We start from the raw sequence: 15,563 nt of genomic DNA, 5'->3' as shown, positions 1-15,563 counted from the left end.
AACAATCTCCCTCTCTTCTCCCACCTGAATCCATCTGAAACCACTTAGAGCTATTTCACACCCTCATGACTTTGCAAAAGCTGTACCTTCAACCTGGCATGTCCCACCCACCTTGTTCCATTTGTCTAAAAAATTCCCATTCATCCTTCCAGAACCGGCACAAATAAGTCCTGCTCTGTGCAACTTCCCCCAGCCCCACCCTCCCCATTTACGCGGCCTTTTCCTCCAATACTTTTCTCTGTCAGAGCATTTGCTATTTATGTTTTACAACCTCTTGTTGCGTGCCAGCTTCCCACACTAAATGATGAGTTTCTTTCTGTATCCCAAAATTAAAGTAGGCTCCGTCCTTAGTAGATAATAAATATTTGTTGAAAGATCAATGAATTCTCTGCTAGAACCTAATTTCTAGTGCTTTTGTGAAAATAGACCTCAATGGGTATTTAACAAAATAAATTGAAGGTTCTTTACATTCTATAGGAGGCATCTGTTCGATTTGCCTGGCTCACATCTATTTCCCATTAGCCTGGTCCGGGTGCTATAGTATGACGGTTTTCCTTGAGGAAATTACCTCTCCAGCTCATGAAGGCTGACTGATAAATTGCTAGCAACTTTCTAAACTGTGTGAGATTATGCAGATAGTTTGAAATCAACCGTGGTGGGAGTATTTGCACATGGAAATGCCCCCTGCCCCCACTCCCAGAGCCAGTTGCTAAATATTTACCTGCTCACCCACAGTCGCAGCCCACGTGGTTTGACAGGAGCCGACCCCCACCCATAGCCCACCCAGGGTGGACACTCAGCTCAAGCCTGGCCACTCAGTGTAGTCCAAGCCTTCCAGGGCCACAATGGTTGGTTCATAGGTGGGCACCCTATTTCTGCCTAACCAAAGAGAAGCTCTTCTAGGTCTGCAGCTGAAACCACTGAAGGGAGGTGCTCCCTGCCCTGAGATGCCTGTCTCCAAAGATGGCAAAGAACCCCAGAACCGCTGGGCTGCCAGGTGGAGAAAACCCTTTGAGAATGAAGCCAACAGGAAGACAGGGAGAGAAGCGGTCACTAAACTAAGTCCTAAATCCAGGAGTGACTCAGATTGGTTCTCATTCCTAGACATTCCAGTTTCCTCAGTCAATAAAGCCCCTTTTTTGTTTAGGTCCTTTTGTGTTGTTTTATTGTCACTTACAATCGGACATATCCTGCCTTATAGCCTGTCCCACCCTGCTCATGAGTATTTTCCTATAATGTGGAAGGCTCTTCTTCGAATGGTTACCTTGCTCAAATGAGTGACCCTGCCCTGGGGACTGCCTCTAGACATAGACGAGTGTCCCCAACAGCTGTGTAGATTCCATGACCCGCCCTCCTGGTCCCAGTTGAACCCCTTCTTCCCCTGTATTTGCAAGTTTCACCTGGAGATGTTGGAGTTACGCCACATTATTGGGAGCACTTGAGAGAGAAGAGCCATAATCCTCACCAAGTCCCTAGCTATCCAACGGCTGCCATGCCCATGGCTGCTTTCTTGATTTTATGAAAAACCCCAACGAATGCCATGTTTTGGCTTAAGTTATTCAGATCTGCCTTCTATTAACTGCATTAAAAGAATCATAACTGAGACTTTCCCCCAAAGGACAGCACAGGAGCCAGTGGGAGTCAAGACGATTTTAGGTAGTAGAGGAATATTTTGCTTCTGACAATTATGTATTTATTTTCACGTATATTCTGAAAAAAAATTGCAACTAACACATCTTAAGGGATTTCATGGATATCGTTACTTAGGATGAAGCTAAAATGAGTATTTTTTTCAATCTGTCAATTTCAAGAAAAACATTCAATAAATGTTGGCTGAGAGCAACAGAAACCAAATCTGGTTAACTTAGGAAACCTGCAATTTCTTGGCAGGAAATTAGGAAGTCCCCCCTTCCAAACTGAGGGAAAATCTAGAGAAAGGAGCTAGAAAACTGAGCAGGAACCAAAGGCAGTTGTGTCCGAGAATCCAGAGAGACATTCTAATTAAGACACTACCCCCCAAGTACCATGGCCACTGCCGCTACTAGACGTCGCTGCCACTGGCTTTGCAACACTGCCCGATGCCTTTGCCACAGATTCTTTCTAAATGAGAGAATTTCTGCGTGCTCGAGGTTTAAGCACAGCAGAGCCTCGTGTGACCTGAGCCAAGATGCCACACACCTGTACCACAGGGGGAAGGGGAAGGGAGTACTTACCAGTGGGTCTCAAACATAGCTGCCCATTGCAATCCCTTCTGGAGCTTTAAAACATGCAGCTTCCTAGTCCCACCCCAGACGTTCAGATCCTATTGGTCTCAAGGATAGGCTGGGCATCAGGAGCTTTTAAAGGTGTCCAGGGGATTTTATGGTGCAGGCTGGGTTGAAAACCAGTGGGCTAGATCATCTGGCTTCCATAGTGGGCAATTTTATTCATCGAGGGGAGCTTGGCTTTATCTGAACTCTCTCCTGCTTTCCACAATTGATTTCCTTGCTCTCCTTATATGCTCTAGTGCTGAGGCTGTTTTCAGCTCTTTCAATTATGCGATTTCCTTATCTTTATACTATGGAGAATACCTTACAAGATTTCTTAAACAGCAACTAAATTTATCTGCCTGTCATTTTGTTTTCATTATCCATGATAGCAATCTCTCGCATAGCTTATGAGAACCTATCAAGTGATTGGTTTCAAACAAACAAACAAAAATCCACCCAGTCAACATTTGTCCCAAGGTGGAGGGGTGGCTTGCTGCTTCCGTGGCTTGCACATGATATGTGTCCGATTCGAGTGTTCGCTCCAACCCACAAAGACTTCTCTCCTGAATCTACGGATGTTTGTTCTTATCTGCTGTTCACTCCTTATCACAAATAATGGTGTGCTGTTTTCTGGAATGTGATGCAGTGGCCGATGTTCTGCTCCGTAATGAAAGCAATAATTCTGAAAGCATGCCGAAGGAATGAAGATGCATGGTAATTGTCAAAAGTTCTTCGTTTTGAAGGCGAATAGGCATTTGCTCATCGTGGTTGACAGTTGATGGCTTTCAGCTGTAGAATGTCTGTAAAAATAACAAGAATTTTAACAACCTAACTTCTGTCTTGCTTTCGGATGAGATTATCAACAAAAGGAGGTCTGGATCTATGGAATGCATGAGAAGATCAAACTCAAAGTCATGTTGAACCACAGCTGTGATTCCTGGTGATTACCCATCTGGCTTACCTGGGTACCAGCCTGCGACCACCTGCCCCAGAGTCAGAATCTGATGATGCAATTGGTCTGTCTTTTCTGACTCTTAGAACCTAGGGTTTCCCTACCTTTGCTCTTCTGACACTTGGAGCTAGATAATTGTTTGTCGTAGGAGGCTGCCCTAGGCCCTGGAGGATGTTGAGCAGCATATCTGATCTCTCTACTCAAGATGCCAGGAGCACACAGGCCTCCTCCAACATTGTGTGACAACCAAAATTGTCTCCACCCATTGCCAGATATGCCCACATGGCAAAATCACTCCCAGTTGAAAACCAATGTTCCAGTCCTCAGTCCCTATTAGAATCACCTGGAAAGCTCAAATGCCTTGACCCCCACTGCAGTGGACTCAATCTCCGGCATGGAGCCCAGGTACCCGCACTAGAAAAACAACTCAGAGATTCTCAAGCACAGCCTGGGTTGAGAATCTCCATCCTCATGCAACTATGTGTGGTGCCTCTTCGAGTCCTTCTCAAATACTTTTATAATCCGGCCCTCCACTTAGCAACACATGAGCAACTACTATGTAGAAACAATATTAGCTATCATGTCGAGTACCGTCTCGTGGAATTTGCAATTTAATGAGGTCATGAGAGTGCAAGGGAAATAAATTGTTTTTTCATATGTGAGGACATGTGGGAAAATACCTAGAAAGGAGACTTAAAAGGAGTAAGAGGAAATGAGTGCTGATCTGGGAAAGGAGAGCAAGGAAGTTAATGGACAGATGGGAACACAACAAGGAGCCCAGCAGGGGCGAATGTGCCCCCCACCTCTGAGAGGACACAAGAGGCCTGGGGCGCTTTGATTTTTTGAAGTTCCTTGTACATTTTTAAATGTAAGGGGTTATACAAATTACCATGTATGTTTAGCATTTACCTTTTTTTAAATAACAACTTTGTTATATTCACACACCATAAAACCCACCATTTCAAAGTATACAATTCAGTGATTTTGAGTATATCTACAGAGTTGTACAATCATCACCACTGTCAAATTTCAGAATATCTTCATCACCCCCAGAAAAGAAACTCTCATCCATTATTAGCAGTCACACCCCTCCCCATTCTTACAAGCCTCTAGCCCTTGGCGACCAAGAATCTGCTTTTCATCTCTATAGGTTTGTCCATTCTGGGCATTTCATACCAACAGGACCCTATAATGTACAGCCCTTGTGTTTCACTACCTAGACAGCATCTAAGAACAAAACAAAGCAAAATAAGAAGGAAAACAAAACATCCTCCCAAGAGGCAATGAAACTTGGTGCCTAAGAGATTTTGGCATCAGACCAAATTAATTCCTCTACCCTCTAGCTGTATGGTCTGGAGCAGACACCCAAAAGCATCCCCAGCAACCTACTCACTGACCAAATCCTATGCAGAGAGCCTGGGAAGGCTAGATGGGCATTGTCCTAGCCACTATAGTTTTGCTAAAAGGAGAAAATGGAAAGTCTCAGCTCCTAGGAAAGGTCTTTCCTTCTGTGATTACAGAGATGTGCTTGAAGAATGTGTGAAGGCAAGAACCTTGGACACATGACCACCATATCGCAACCATGAGGGAAAGGCCAAGAGGATCGCAGGAATACCAGCCCAGATTCTGACACTGTTGAGCTACTGAACCAGTTCCAGCAACTGCCTTCTCACAGATTGGTATGCCTGAAAAGCAAGCCTGTGTGTGTCTAAGCTACTACCACTTGGGTTATGGTTACTGGAAGCATCGAGTATCCATGACTGAGGCAAAAAGTTATTTCATCTCTCTGCACTAATTCATGTGTTGGTGGGTAGAGTTCCCTTACCTACTAACCAAGAATCCCTTACCATGGTTGAACAAAGAGAGCACTTTCCTTTTGGGAGTGTCTCTTTCCTTTGGGTGCAAGCTCCTGGGATTCGTGTCTTGTTCTTGTTTGGCCAAGGTATGGGCATGTTAGCCATCCTATGCTCATCAGAAACTCCTCCCTGGATTTGATTCTTGAAATCGAAAGTTTCTGGAGTACATTCTTTCTAGTAGAAGAGGGCTGACTAGTTAGACTCTTCCCAACACAGCGCTGTCCTCCTATTCACTCATGCATGCATTTATTCCTTCACTCCAAAAAATATTTAGGGAGACACTACTATATGCAGATGTGAGGATATGGAATTGAAGAAAAGAGGCAAATTCAAGTAACTTCTATCCAAAGAAAGGGAGTTAGATTGTAAACAGATCAGTGTCATATAATATCAGATGGTGATGGGGCCACAAAGAAAAATAAAGTGCAACGAAAGGGATAGTGACAGGAAGAGGGGAAAGATGGCTCCTATTTTAGAGGATGACCAGAGGAGGCTTCACCAACAAAGCTGTGTTTGAGGAGAGAGGCTCCGGCAAGAGTGTTCCAGGCAGAAGGTAGCGCACATGCAAAGGCCCTGAGGCAGGAGCACTCTTGGTGTATTAATGGAACAATGAGGAGGAAGTCAGTGTGGCTGGAACAGAAGAATGGAAGGGAAAGATGACAGATGAGAAAGCTGGAGAGGTGACAGGCACTGGATCAGTCAGATCAAGCCGTTTACTAACACATGAGAAACTTTTAGAAGGAAGGATGGGATCTGGCTTAGGTTTCAACATCCCTCCCCCCCCCCCCCCCCACCTAGACAGACCATCAGGGAGGAGAAGGAAAGCAGTAAAACCACTGAGGAAGTAATGGCAGTGTTTTAGGTGAGAAACGACCCTAGACCCGGGGTACAATCCTGGGGCCTAGACCCGGGGTACAATCCTGGGGCTTGGAAAGCGGTCCGATTCCAGATATATTAAGAAGAAAGAGCCAACCAGATCTACCAAAGGACTGGGTGTGGAGTGTGAGAGGAATAGGAGAGTCAAAGATAACTCCAACATATTGGGTCTGGGGGACTGGGCGAAGGCAGGTCCTGTTTGCCAAGGCAGAGAGTCACAGGGACATTGAGCTGCCAGTCATGACCGGGGCCTGCTCTGTGGCACGCTGGGCTGCCTCTCGCAGAGTCGGCTCCCTCAGCGTCCCACGGGCTCAGACCTCCCAGTATTCTTGCAGTAGCTCCCTTTGGCCTAAAATAACCACAGTCCATTTTCTAGCATTAGCAATCAAAGCCTTTTAAATGATAAAAACAGGCTGAACCGGCTTCTGAGCCGGTGTCCGCACCGGACCCTAAATGCCATCCCGACCACGTTCTGAGCAAGAACCAACAGATTCACCATGAACTTTTGGACGCCACCCATTTCTCCGTTCGAGGCTGATTTTTCCCTCTCACGGCATCTCTCCTCAAAGAGACAGATTTTGCCAGTACAAGGTGGGGAAGTGTCAAATACTATTAAAACTTGATTGCTAATTCAAATGCTATTGTGCTTGATATGCTTGTCATGTAAAAGTGCACAATGTAGCTTAATAAAATTGATAGAACTCCCTTTGAAGATATTTTTGTCACAGAGGCACTCAATAAAACTGTTTCCATCAGGCCCTTGTGCCTCTTCGGTATTTTGTTAGCGACACATTTTCGTGAACTAGTCCAGGGCCTGGCAAGGCGTGTTTTAGAAAGAAATGTTGGAGGGGGAGGGAGGGGTGTTCAGATTTTTCTTTTTATTTCTTGTAATTAGGAAGACCTCCACCAACTGCCTAATGATGCGGTTCATCTGGGTCACTGGGAAACCGAATCAAAGCTGTTTTTCTTCAGAGTCATGTGCGATCAAATAAATAACCCACAGAGGTGGCTGCAGCTAACTCAGAAATAGCTCATTATAAACACCAAGTCCAAAAATTAATCTAGTCAGGGAAATATTCCTTTTCTTCTTGTCTACATTCGACCAGTGTTTTCAGCCAGGGACCCAGGAGAACCTCAGATTCACATTCGGTACCAAGATGGTGGAGCTTGGCTCCCACCTTTGAACATGGCCAGAGTGGAACAGAAGGAGGGAAGTGATTTCTTAGTGGTAACACTGATGAGTCTTGGAGAGATACTGACCCGAGTTCAAAGCTGGGTGGTTTGGGGAATTCACATCATCCTGGAGCTCAGATCCCACGTCTGGAAACTGGGGACCAGATCCTATTACTACTATGAGAGGTAGTTCTCTTTTGACTGTAAGTGACAGAAAATTTAATTCAAAGAGACTTAAGAGAGAAAAAAAAAAGACATTAATTGACTCAAACACTGGAAAATATTGAAGAGAGAGCTGGCTTCTAACCCAGCCTGACCTGGGGGCTCAAAAGTCTCCTCAGCTCTGTTTCTTGGCTCTGACTCTACCCCCCACCCCCACCCCATCGGCTACCCTCGTAGGATGACCGGCTCCGTATGATGGCAGGATGGTGGCCAGCTGTTCTGGCCTTATGGGTTTTTCTAATGAAAAATAGAATCCCCCTCCCCGACCATATGAACAATGGCAAAAACTGTGTCACGTGCCCATCTCTAAATCCACCCTTACACTTGACGGGATGAGCACTGGGTGTTATTCTATATGTTGGCAAATTGAACACCAATAAAAAATAAATTTATATAAATAAATAAATAAATAAATCCACCCTTAAATCAGCAATGGTTGATCACACGCCCCACGATGGGGCCGTGCATGGGGTCACATTACTCAGATCACACAGATTTGGGGTCTTGCTAGCAAGGAAGAAAAGAGGGCAGATACTGGAGGTAGAAGGAGCAGGTTTTGATGTTGAAAGTCTGAAAACAAAAGACACAGCCGTCCTTGTCCTTCCGTCCTGAAGCTCACAGACATTTCAGGTGTGGGTTTGAATCGGTTTGGTGTTAGTCTTAAATGCAAAATGATTCAACAAGGGAGAAATGAAAAGATAAGTGAAAGAGACCAGTAATCTTCTTAGAGCAATCACTCACCTTTTTGCTTTTCTTATCTCTTCAGGGGTTTTTTGCTTGGGGTTTTTTGTTTGGGGTTTGCTTTTTTTTTTTTTTTTTTTTTTTTTGGTTTGGTTGGTTGGTTTTGTTTTGTTGGTTTTCATTTTAATGCAGCTGAAGTACATCTGCAACAGTTCCGTACTCTAGCAAAATCTGGGATTCAGGCTTACCAGATTTCAGATTTACTGCCTTCAAGTCCCCCCCAAAGGCTAATTATTTGTAAACGGCTTTATTTTTCAATCCTGATACCTACCTGTAACTTATGTGTTTGCCAGTAAATTAACGCACTGAGAATGACTTCTCACTCAAGGTACAATGAAAACATGAGAAATGGGTTTTAATAAAGAGGGTTTGAAAGGGGATCTGAGGGAGAGCAGAGAGGCACTCGCTTCACATCGGAACATTGAAAGGACACGGGGAAGGCATGAAGAGTCTCCGTAATTACTCTATCATGGAAACTGTGTCCATCGATTGTCGGTGGTTGGCTGACTAGAGAAGACACTTGCTGCATGATTAAATGTCATTTACATAAAGTATGAATTACACACCATTTGAACAGAAACTTCATTTCCTAATAGAAATATATTGCAGGTCTTTGTCTCATGAAAAACTAATTATTGTTTCTTTGTGAAAATCAAATAATAAAGAAAACCTGAAAATCTCTCTCCTAGCCTCAACCTCCAGGGAAAACTACTTGTCACACATCCATCTCAGGCTTATGTTTGTACCTCTTTACGCAAGCATACACAGATTTTTAAAACAAACCTGGAATCGTGTGATAATGTCAGGGGCCAGGAACATTTATGCTCTCCTCACCGTGTTTCCCTGTAGAGGAGCCACGATCACTATAACACTCTTGCTCCTGCCCCAACTGAGGAGTGAGTTCATTGATGGCTGGGTGATAGCCATCGGTCCTCCTTGCTCAAATGGACGAGGTAGCGTATTAAAAAGCTACTTGCAATCTGCTCCTTCTTCTCTGCCCCAGAACCATGCAATCTCTGAGTCAGCAATCTTCGATAAGTGTAACTTTTCCAAAAAAAAAAAAAAAAAGTGTAACTTTTCCCTGGATGGGTTGTACCCAGGTGGATGCACTTCCAAAAAGATTTCATCAGCAATAAAGCTGTTTTTATCTCCATCTGTTTGACTTTCTGCCTATCGAATTATTTCCCCAGATAAATTCCGAGACATGAAACTGTTGGATCAAGGCACATGGACACATAAACTTATTGTTTGTATATATGTGTATATATACACACTTAATAGCAGCTTTCATTCAAAAAAAGTCTATGTCACAGAACCTTAAGTGTCCACTTTCCCACATTTCTTAGCACAGAACATTTCCTTCTTACTGTTTTCCATCTCTCCGAAATAAAATGATTTTATTTGCAATTTTGTTATTCCTGAAGCTGTACCATTTTTCAGATGTTTGTTTAATATATTCTTTTATGAATTGCCTGAGAAATTAAATTGTATTATAGCCAATGTTCTGATAGACACGTGTTCAATGTCAAATTACATCTCAAATGCCTCACCCCGCCTCTTCTCCCAGAGTTCTTCAGATGGACTGACTCATCCTAAAATCAGGACTCGGAGTTCCAAGGGAAACTATCTCTGGCTACTTGGGGGTAGAAAAGGAATTTAAGGGCAGCCCGGGTGGCTCAATGGTTTAGCGCTGCCTTTGGCCCAAGGCCTGATCCTGGAGACCCAGGATCAAGTCCCACATCAGGCTCCCTGCATGGAGCCTGCTTCTCCCTCTGCCTGTGTCTCTGCCTCTCTCTCTCTCCCTCTGTGTCTCTCATGAATAAATAAATAAAGTCTTTAAAAAAAAAAGAAGAAAAGAAAAGAAATTTAATAAATGTCATTTCATGGTCAGAGAATCCTCATGAGGGACAGAGAACGAGACTTGGGAACGGCTCAGTCAGGAAGAATGCCCATAGTGACATCACAGAAATGTTCCTGGCATCCACCAGTCCCCCTCTAGACGCAGACCCTGCAGCCACCTGCACTGCTGTGTGGGCTCTGGACACTGTCCTAAAGCCCCTGCAGCTGCTGCCTCCAGAGCCTGGGTGGGAATCCCACTCTACTCACCTGCTCCTCTCACCAGGAGGAATCTCAGGATCTGCAGTGGGTGTCAGACTGTGGCTGTCCTTGAGCTGCCGGAGAGGTGGAGAGGATGAGCCTTCTCTGCAGGTGACAGGGACTTACAACATGGAGACTCACTCATGTCTAGAAAGGATGTGAAGAGGGTTTGAGCAGCCAGAAGAAATGGCAAGTGTCCACCATGACGCTTGGGGGCCAGAACCACATATTGTGGTACCTTTGGATCTTCTGAAACTTTCATCTGTTCTATCTAACTCAGGCAGTTGAGTCCCTCCTCACCTCGCATGACACCTATTATCCCATTTTTATACATGCCAATATCTCTCTCTGGGATGCTCTCCCTTTCTGCCACAACCCTGCTGGTCCAGGCAACACCCCATTAAAAATCATGCTTAAAATATATTGCAGAATCTGAAGTTTCAAACTGTCTTCGATAAGAAAAAAATCAATTTGCCTTCTGCTTCTTTCTTGCTAGATTTAGAAGGAGACATTTGGCCCATTCTTCTAGGAAGGATGACTTTCTCCAGGATGGAAGACAAACATTCTAAAACAGACATGATCACTGTCTTCCTGCTTAGAATCTTAAAAAAAAAAAATGTTTGCTTAATGAATGAATAGAAACTTTTTCCTTAACCTAGAATTCTTGCAGCCATCCCTTGCTATTTTTCCTGCACCTGAATGATGGAGCCCTGTGGAGAAAAATCGCCTAATGGTGTTGATTGATGTCCTGACAAGTGTAGAAGGATGTGAACATGTTTTGATAGGTACACTCTACTTGCTTGACTTTGTCTTTGCTACACTGGATGGTGCCTTCCAGAAATGGTGATCAGCCTGTTGTGTATCCCAAGAACTGAGCTTGAGGAAGGAGGATGTATTTTCATAGTGTTAGCAGCTGGAACTCCTTTTAACAGGCAGTCAGGTGAGACAGCTTTCAAGGGGGCAGCGTCTGCATCCACTCTTCTCAGTTGAGCCAATCACACTAAAAATTCCCAAAGTTGGATTAAGTGGACCCTTCCATTACAAAGTGGGCATTGGGAAAAAATCCCAAAAGAAATAGGTCGAAATTATAACAGTGGTTACCTTTGGGAGGTTGGACTAATGGGATCCTAGGTTTTATATTTTTAGTTTTTTCTTCTTCTATAGCATGCATTTCTTTTTTTTTTTTTTTTTTAAGGATTGTATTTTTAAGTAATCTCCATTCCCAATATGGGGCTCCACCTCACAACCTCGAGGTCAAGAGTCACATTCCCTCTCCTGACTGAGCCAGCCAGGTGTCCCTGTGTGCATTTCACTGTAAAATAACAGTTCCTCCTGTATCGTCCACCCCCTCCCACCTCTCTCTCCCTCATCAGCACTGTGGAAGGTCTGCCCATCTCTCAAGACCCATCAGGATGCTACCTCCTTCAGGAGCCTTTGCTTCTCCTCCACAGCTGTATTCTCTCTCTCTCTTTCTTCTCCTCCTCCTATAACACAAAAGACCTCAGGCTGGCTCCACCATCCCTCACTTGTCTAACCAGGGATTACATTTAATTAATGTCTCGTCTTAGTCTGTCCTGTTACCACCACCCACCGTTGTGAGAACATACTCTACTTAACTTTTTTATTTCAAGCCATGACTGGCACAACAGCTTACACAGATTAGATATTCAACCACTGTTCACAGTATTGAATTCTCTTTTTTTTTCTAACCAAGGAAAGTTTACCTTATCAGAATAACGGCCTCAAATGCCACTTATCTCTAAGAAATTAAATGAGTTTGGAGTTGGCATATCCTTGAGGAACTAGAGGCTGAAATTTTTCACGAAATCCATACCTGGAGGCCTCCGTTCTCACAAGCTTCAGGGGATCTCCACAGCAACTTATGTGAGCCCCTTCCAGATCAGAGTTTTACTAGGTGATTTATGGGGGTGAGAAGTAGGAGAATATGATCCTGACTGTAGAAATGCTGACAATAAAAAATGTGAACTTATTCTGTGACCCAGAGACCCCGTAGAGATCCATTCCACAGACCCACCCACATGGGCACCAAAGATACATAAGCAAGGTTGTTTGAAATACTTTAAAAACCAGACACAATCTCATTCTCTGGGTAAATAAGTGAAAAGATATTCCTATTGACTATGGAATATTCTCCGGTTGTTATAAGGAACGAGGAAGATCTATAGGTATTGAAATGCAAAGATCACCAAGGCAATTGCTAACTAGAAAAATATATCAATATATCAATACATAGGCTATGATTCCATTAAGTAAAAGTAATAGAAACAAACGGCTTCTTTTTAAATTTCACATGTACATAGGAAATGTTTAAAGTATACACATTTACTTGTGAACAGTGATTACTTCTGGGGAAGGAAGAGGATTTTTCTGGAAGGGATGAAGAGGGACAAAAACCCTGCATTACAAATAAAATTATGAAATATTTGTTGTTTGAATTTGTATCAAAGCGCACGTCCCTATGTTACATGCGTCATTATAAACATTTTTTAAAAGAATCGTAATTTCAGGGCAACATTATAATTCACAAACATGTTTAGATGAAGACTTTTGTAGAACACCATGGAAATCCGTTTATTAAACTTTAAATAATGAAAGTTTGCGTGTCTGCTTTATGTCAATATCTTATTAAACTATAGCCTTAAACTGTAGCAGTTGAAGGAAAATGTAATGCGGTGAAATAAATTGAGAAACTCCTATTGAGTGATTTATTTTTCTTTTCCTGAAAACAGGGGGGAAGTCATCATTTTCTTAAAGGTGGCATACCTTCATTTCAAGAACACCAGCATTTCATACAGTGTAGTGTGAGAAGCCCAAATCTAAAGAGAGAGGTAAAGAAACTGTATGAACAGGAATCAAAGAAGAGCAGGCGGTGATTTCCATGGATCTAAGACAATACAAACTACACAGACGGAAATCCTGAAAGACAAAGTAAAAGAATGTCCTGGAAATTGTTTTAGGTAACAAAAATCACTCTGGAAAACCAGCAGAATAATCCCCCCACCTAGACCACCCTGCCTCCCTTAGACATGCCGCAAAAGATCTAAGCAGACGGTATTAATATTTACAATAAATTTTCTTTGTGCAGTAACATATATAGAGAAACAATAGCCAAAAGACCTATGGGATTACAATAATTTAAACTTATGTCTTTTGCTTCTATTGTACCGTAATACCGTGGGGATTTTATACATATTGAAAGATTCAGAATCATGTTATACTTCTTAAAGAGGAATTTCACACATATAAGCCGAAAATAAAACAATGTCTGGGAGAAAATTTCATAACATGCTCAACAAGAATTGTATCAGAATTCATAGCCCTATAGTCATTTTTTTTATTATTTTTACAAAAAGGAAGATAATGTTAAATATACGACTAACGCGCGCCCTCTAGTGGCGCACAGTGTTTATACAAAGGACTCGGAATTTGACCTATTTCCAGAAAAGGGTTGCCTCTCAGAGATGCTACGGATGAAAAAAGACTCTGCTTCGAATATATGGCTTCGAATCACAGCATTCTTTGTTCAAGCCACTGCATTTTTTTAAATGTTTCTCCTTTTCAACTATTAAATTAAACGCAGTTGGTTAGTCTTGAAAATAGCTTTTTCTTCTCGCAGCGCATCAAGGCTTGAAACCGCAATCACTTTTTCTTATTAAAATACCCTTCTTTGTTTAGGAATCTTTGAATGCAAACATGACTTCAAATGAATAGGAGATGGGGACACACATCTGTCCCTTTTTTAAAAAACTTCTCTTCTTTTGCCTCCAGCACAAACCCGCTGGTGCCTCCTTGTGGTCTGATGCAGACGAGGATAAAGACAGAATTAAAATCCCTCTTAAGGCAGAAGCAAGAAAGGGGCCGAGGAACCCCGCCACAGCATATTTCAGAAAAGTGCCCGCCACCAGCGATCTCTATATACAACCATTAATCATAGTTGATCCCTATTTGGTGCCACTCAAGTGAAAGGGGAAAGACTTTAAAAGCCTCGCATACTAAGCAGTTTAACAGCCATAAAGGTCTACAAAAGGAGTTTCACTAGAACAACAAGGTTTTCAAAGAAACACAGAAACAATGAGCTTCTGCAGCAGGAGAGAGCTTGGAGGTTATTTTACACAATATCTCACTTTCGCTTTTACCATATTAACATCCCATCTGTCCTTAAGGTTTGTCTTTTATGAGCTTGACTTTTGTTTAAAGGAAGATCAAGATCACATTCTACAATTAGAAACTAACCACAAAAATAAATAATTTTTTTAAAATACGGTATTATCTGGGAGCCTAGGTGACTCAGTCCATTAGCAACTGCCTTTGGCACAGGTCATGATCCTGCGGTCGGTGGATGGAGCCCAGTGTGGGGCTCCCCGCTCAGTGGAGAGCTTGCTTTTCCCTCTCCTTCTGCTTCTGTCCACCACTCGGGCTCTCTCTGTCTCTCTGTCTCCCTCTCAAATAAAGTCTTTTTAAATAAATGATAAAGTAATTTTAAGATAGTATTGTTACAGTCTAGGAACTGGGGTTTGTACTCAGGCTGAGACCTGCTCGATTTTGTTTAAAAAGGAAAGGTTGCCACTCTCTTACACCACACACAAAGGTAAACTCAAAATGGATGAAAGACCTAAATGTGAGACAGGAATCCATCAAAATCCTGGAGAAGAACACAGGCAACAACCTTTTTGACCTCGGCTGCATCAACTTCTCGCAAGACAAGTCTATAAAGTCATGGGAAAGAAAAGCAAAAATGACCTATTGGGGCTTCATCAAGATAAAAACTTCTGCACAGCAAAGGAACCAGTTGACAAAAACCAGAAGATAACCTACAGAATGGGAGAAGATATTTGCAAATGTCTTACCAGATAAAGGGCTAGCCTCCAAGATCTACAAAGAACTTACCAAGCTCAACACTCAAAAAAAACAAATAATCCAGTCAAGAAATGGGCAGAAGACATGAACAGACATTTCTCCAAAGAAGACATACAATTGGCCAACAGACACGTGAAAAAATGCTCCATGTCACTCGGCTTCAGGGAAATACAGATCAAAACTACAATGAGATACCACCTGACATTGGTGAGAATGGCTAAAATTGACACAACAGGAAACAGCAAATGTTGGTGAGGATGTGGAGAAAGGACTCTTGCACTACTCGGTATTTATCCCAAAGATTCTGATGTAGTAAAGCGGAGGGACAACTGCACCCCAATGTTTATAGCAGCAATGTCCACAATAGCCAAACTGTGGAAGGACCCTCAGTGTCCATCGACAGATGAATGGATAAAGAAGATGTGGTCTATATACATTATGGAATATTACTCAGCCATCAGAAAGGACGGATACCTACCACTTGCTTCCATGTGGATGGAACTGGAGGGTATTATGCTG

General features: G+C 42.8%; 2 long non-coding RNA genes across 3 annotated transcripts; one reads left to right on the top strand and one right to left on the bottom strand.

The window, feature by feature from the left end:
- Positions 1–1,729: 1,729 nt before the first annotated feature.
- On the bottom strand, positions 1,730–9,941 carry LOC140617912 (uncharacterized). Of its 2 annotated transcripts, XR_012018059.1 has the most exons (4): positions 9,620–9,941; positions 8,853–9,113; positions 7,194–7,307; positions 1,730–3,049 (listed from the first exon to the last, which is right to left on the bottom strand). It is a non-coding gene; the product is annotated as an uncharacterized lncRNA (long non-coding RNA). The 2 variants fall into 2 exon arrangements; XR_012018060.1 differs by lacking the exon at positions 7,194–7,307 and having other exon boundaries at positions 9,620–9,930.
- A 97-nt stretch (positions 9,942–10,038) lies between these two features.
- LOC140617911 (uncharacterized) lies at positions 10,039–14,448 on the top strand. The gene is made up of 2 exons (XR_012018057.1): positions 10,039–11,106; positions 12,917–14,448. It is a non-coding gene; the product is annotated as an uncharacterized lncRNA (long non-coding RNA).
- Positions 14,449–15,563: the final 1,115 nt, after the last annotated feature.

This window comes from Canis lupus, chromosome 26, assembly GCF_048164855.1.
Source record: "Canis lupus baileyi chromosome 26, mCanLup2.hap1, whole genome shotgun sequence".
Lineage (NCBI taxonomy): Eukaryota > Metazoa > Chordata > Mammalia > Carnivora > Canidae > Canis > Canis lupus.
The sequence above is the reverse complement of the archived record's forward strand: the minus strand, read 5'-3'. Positions and strand labels throughout refer to the sequence as shown.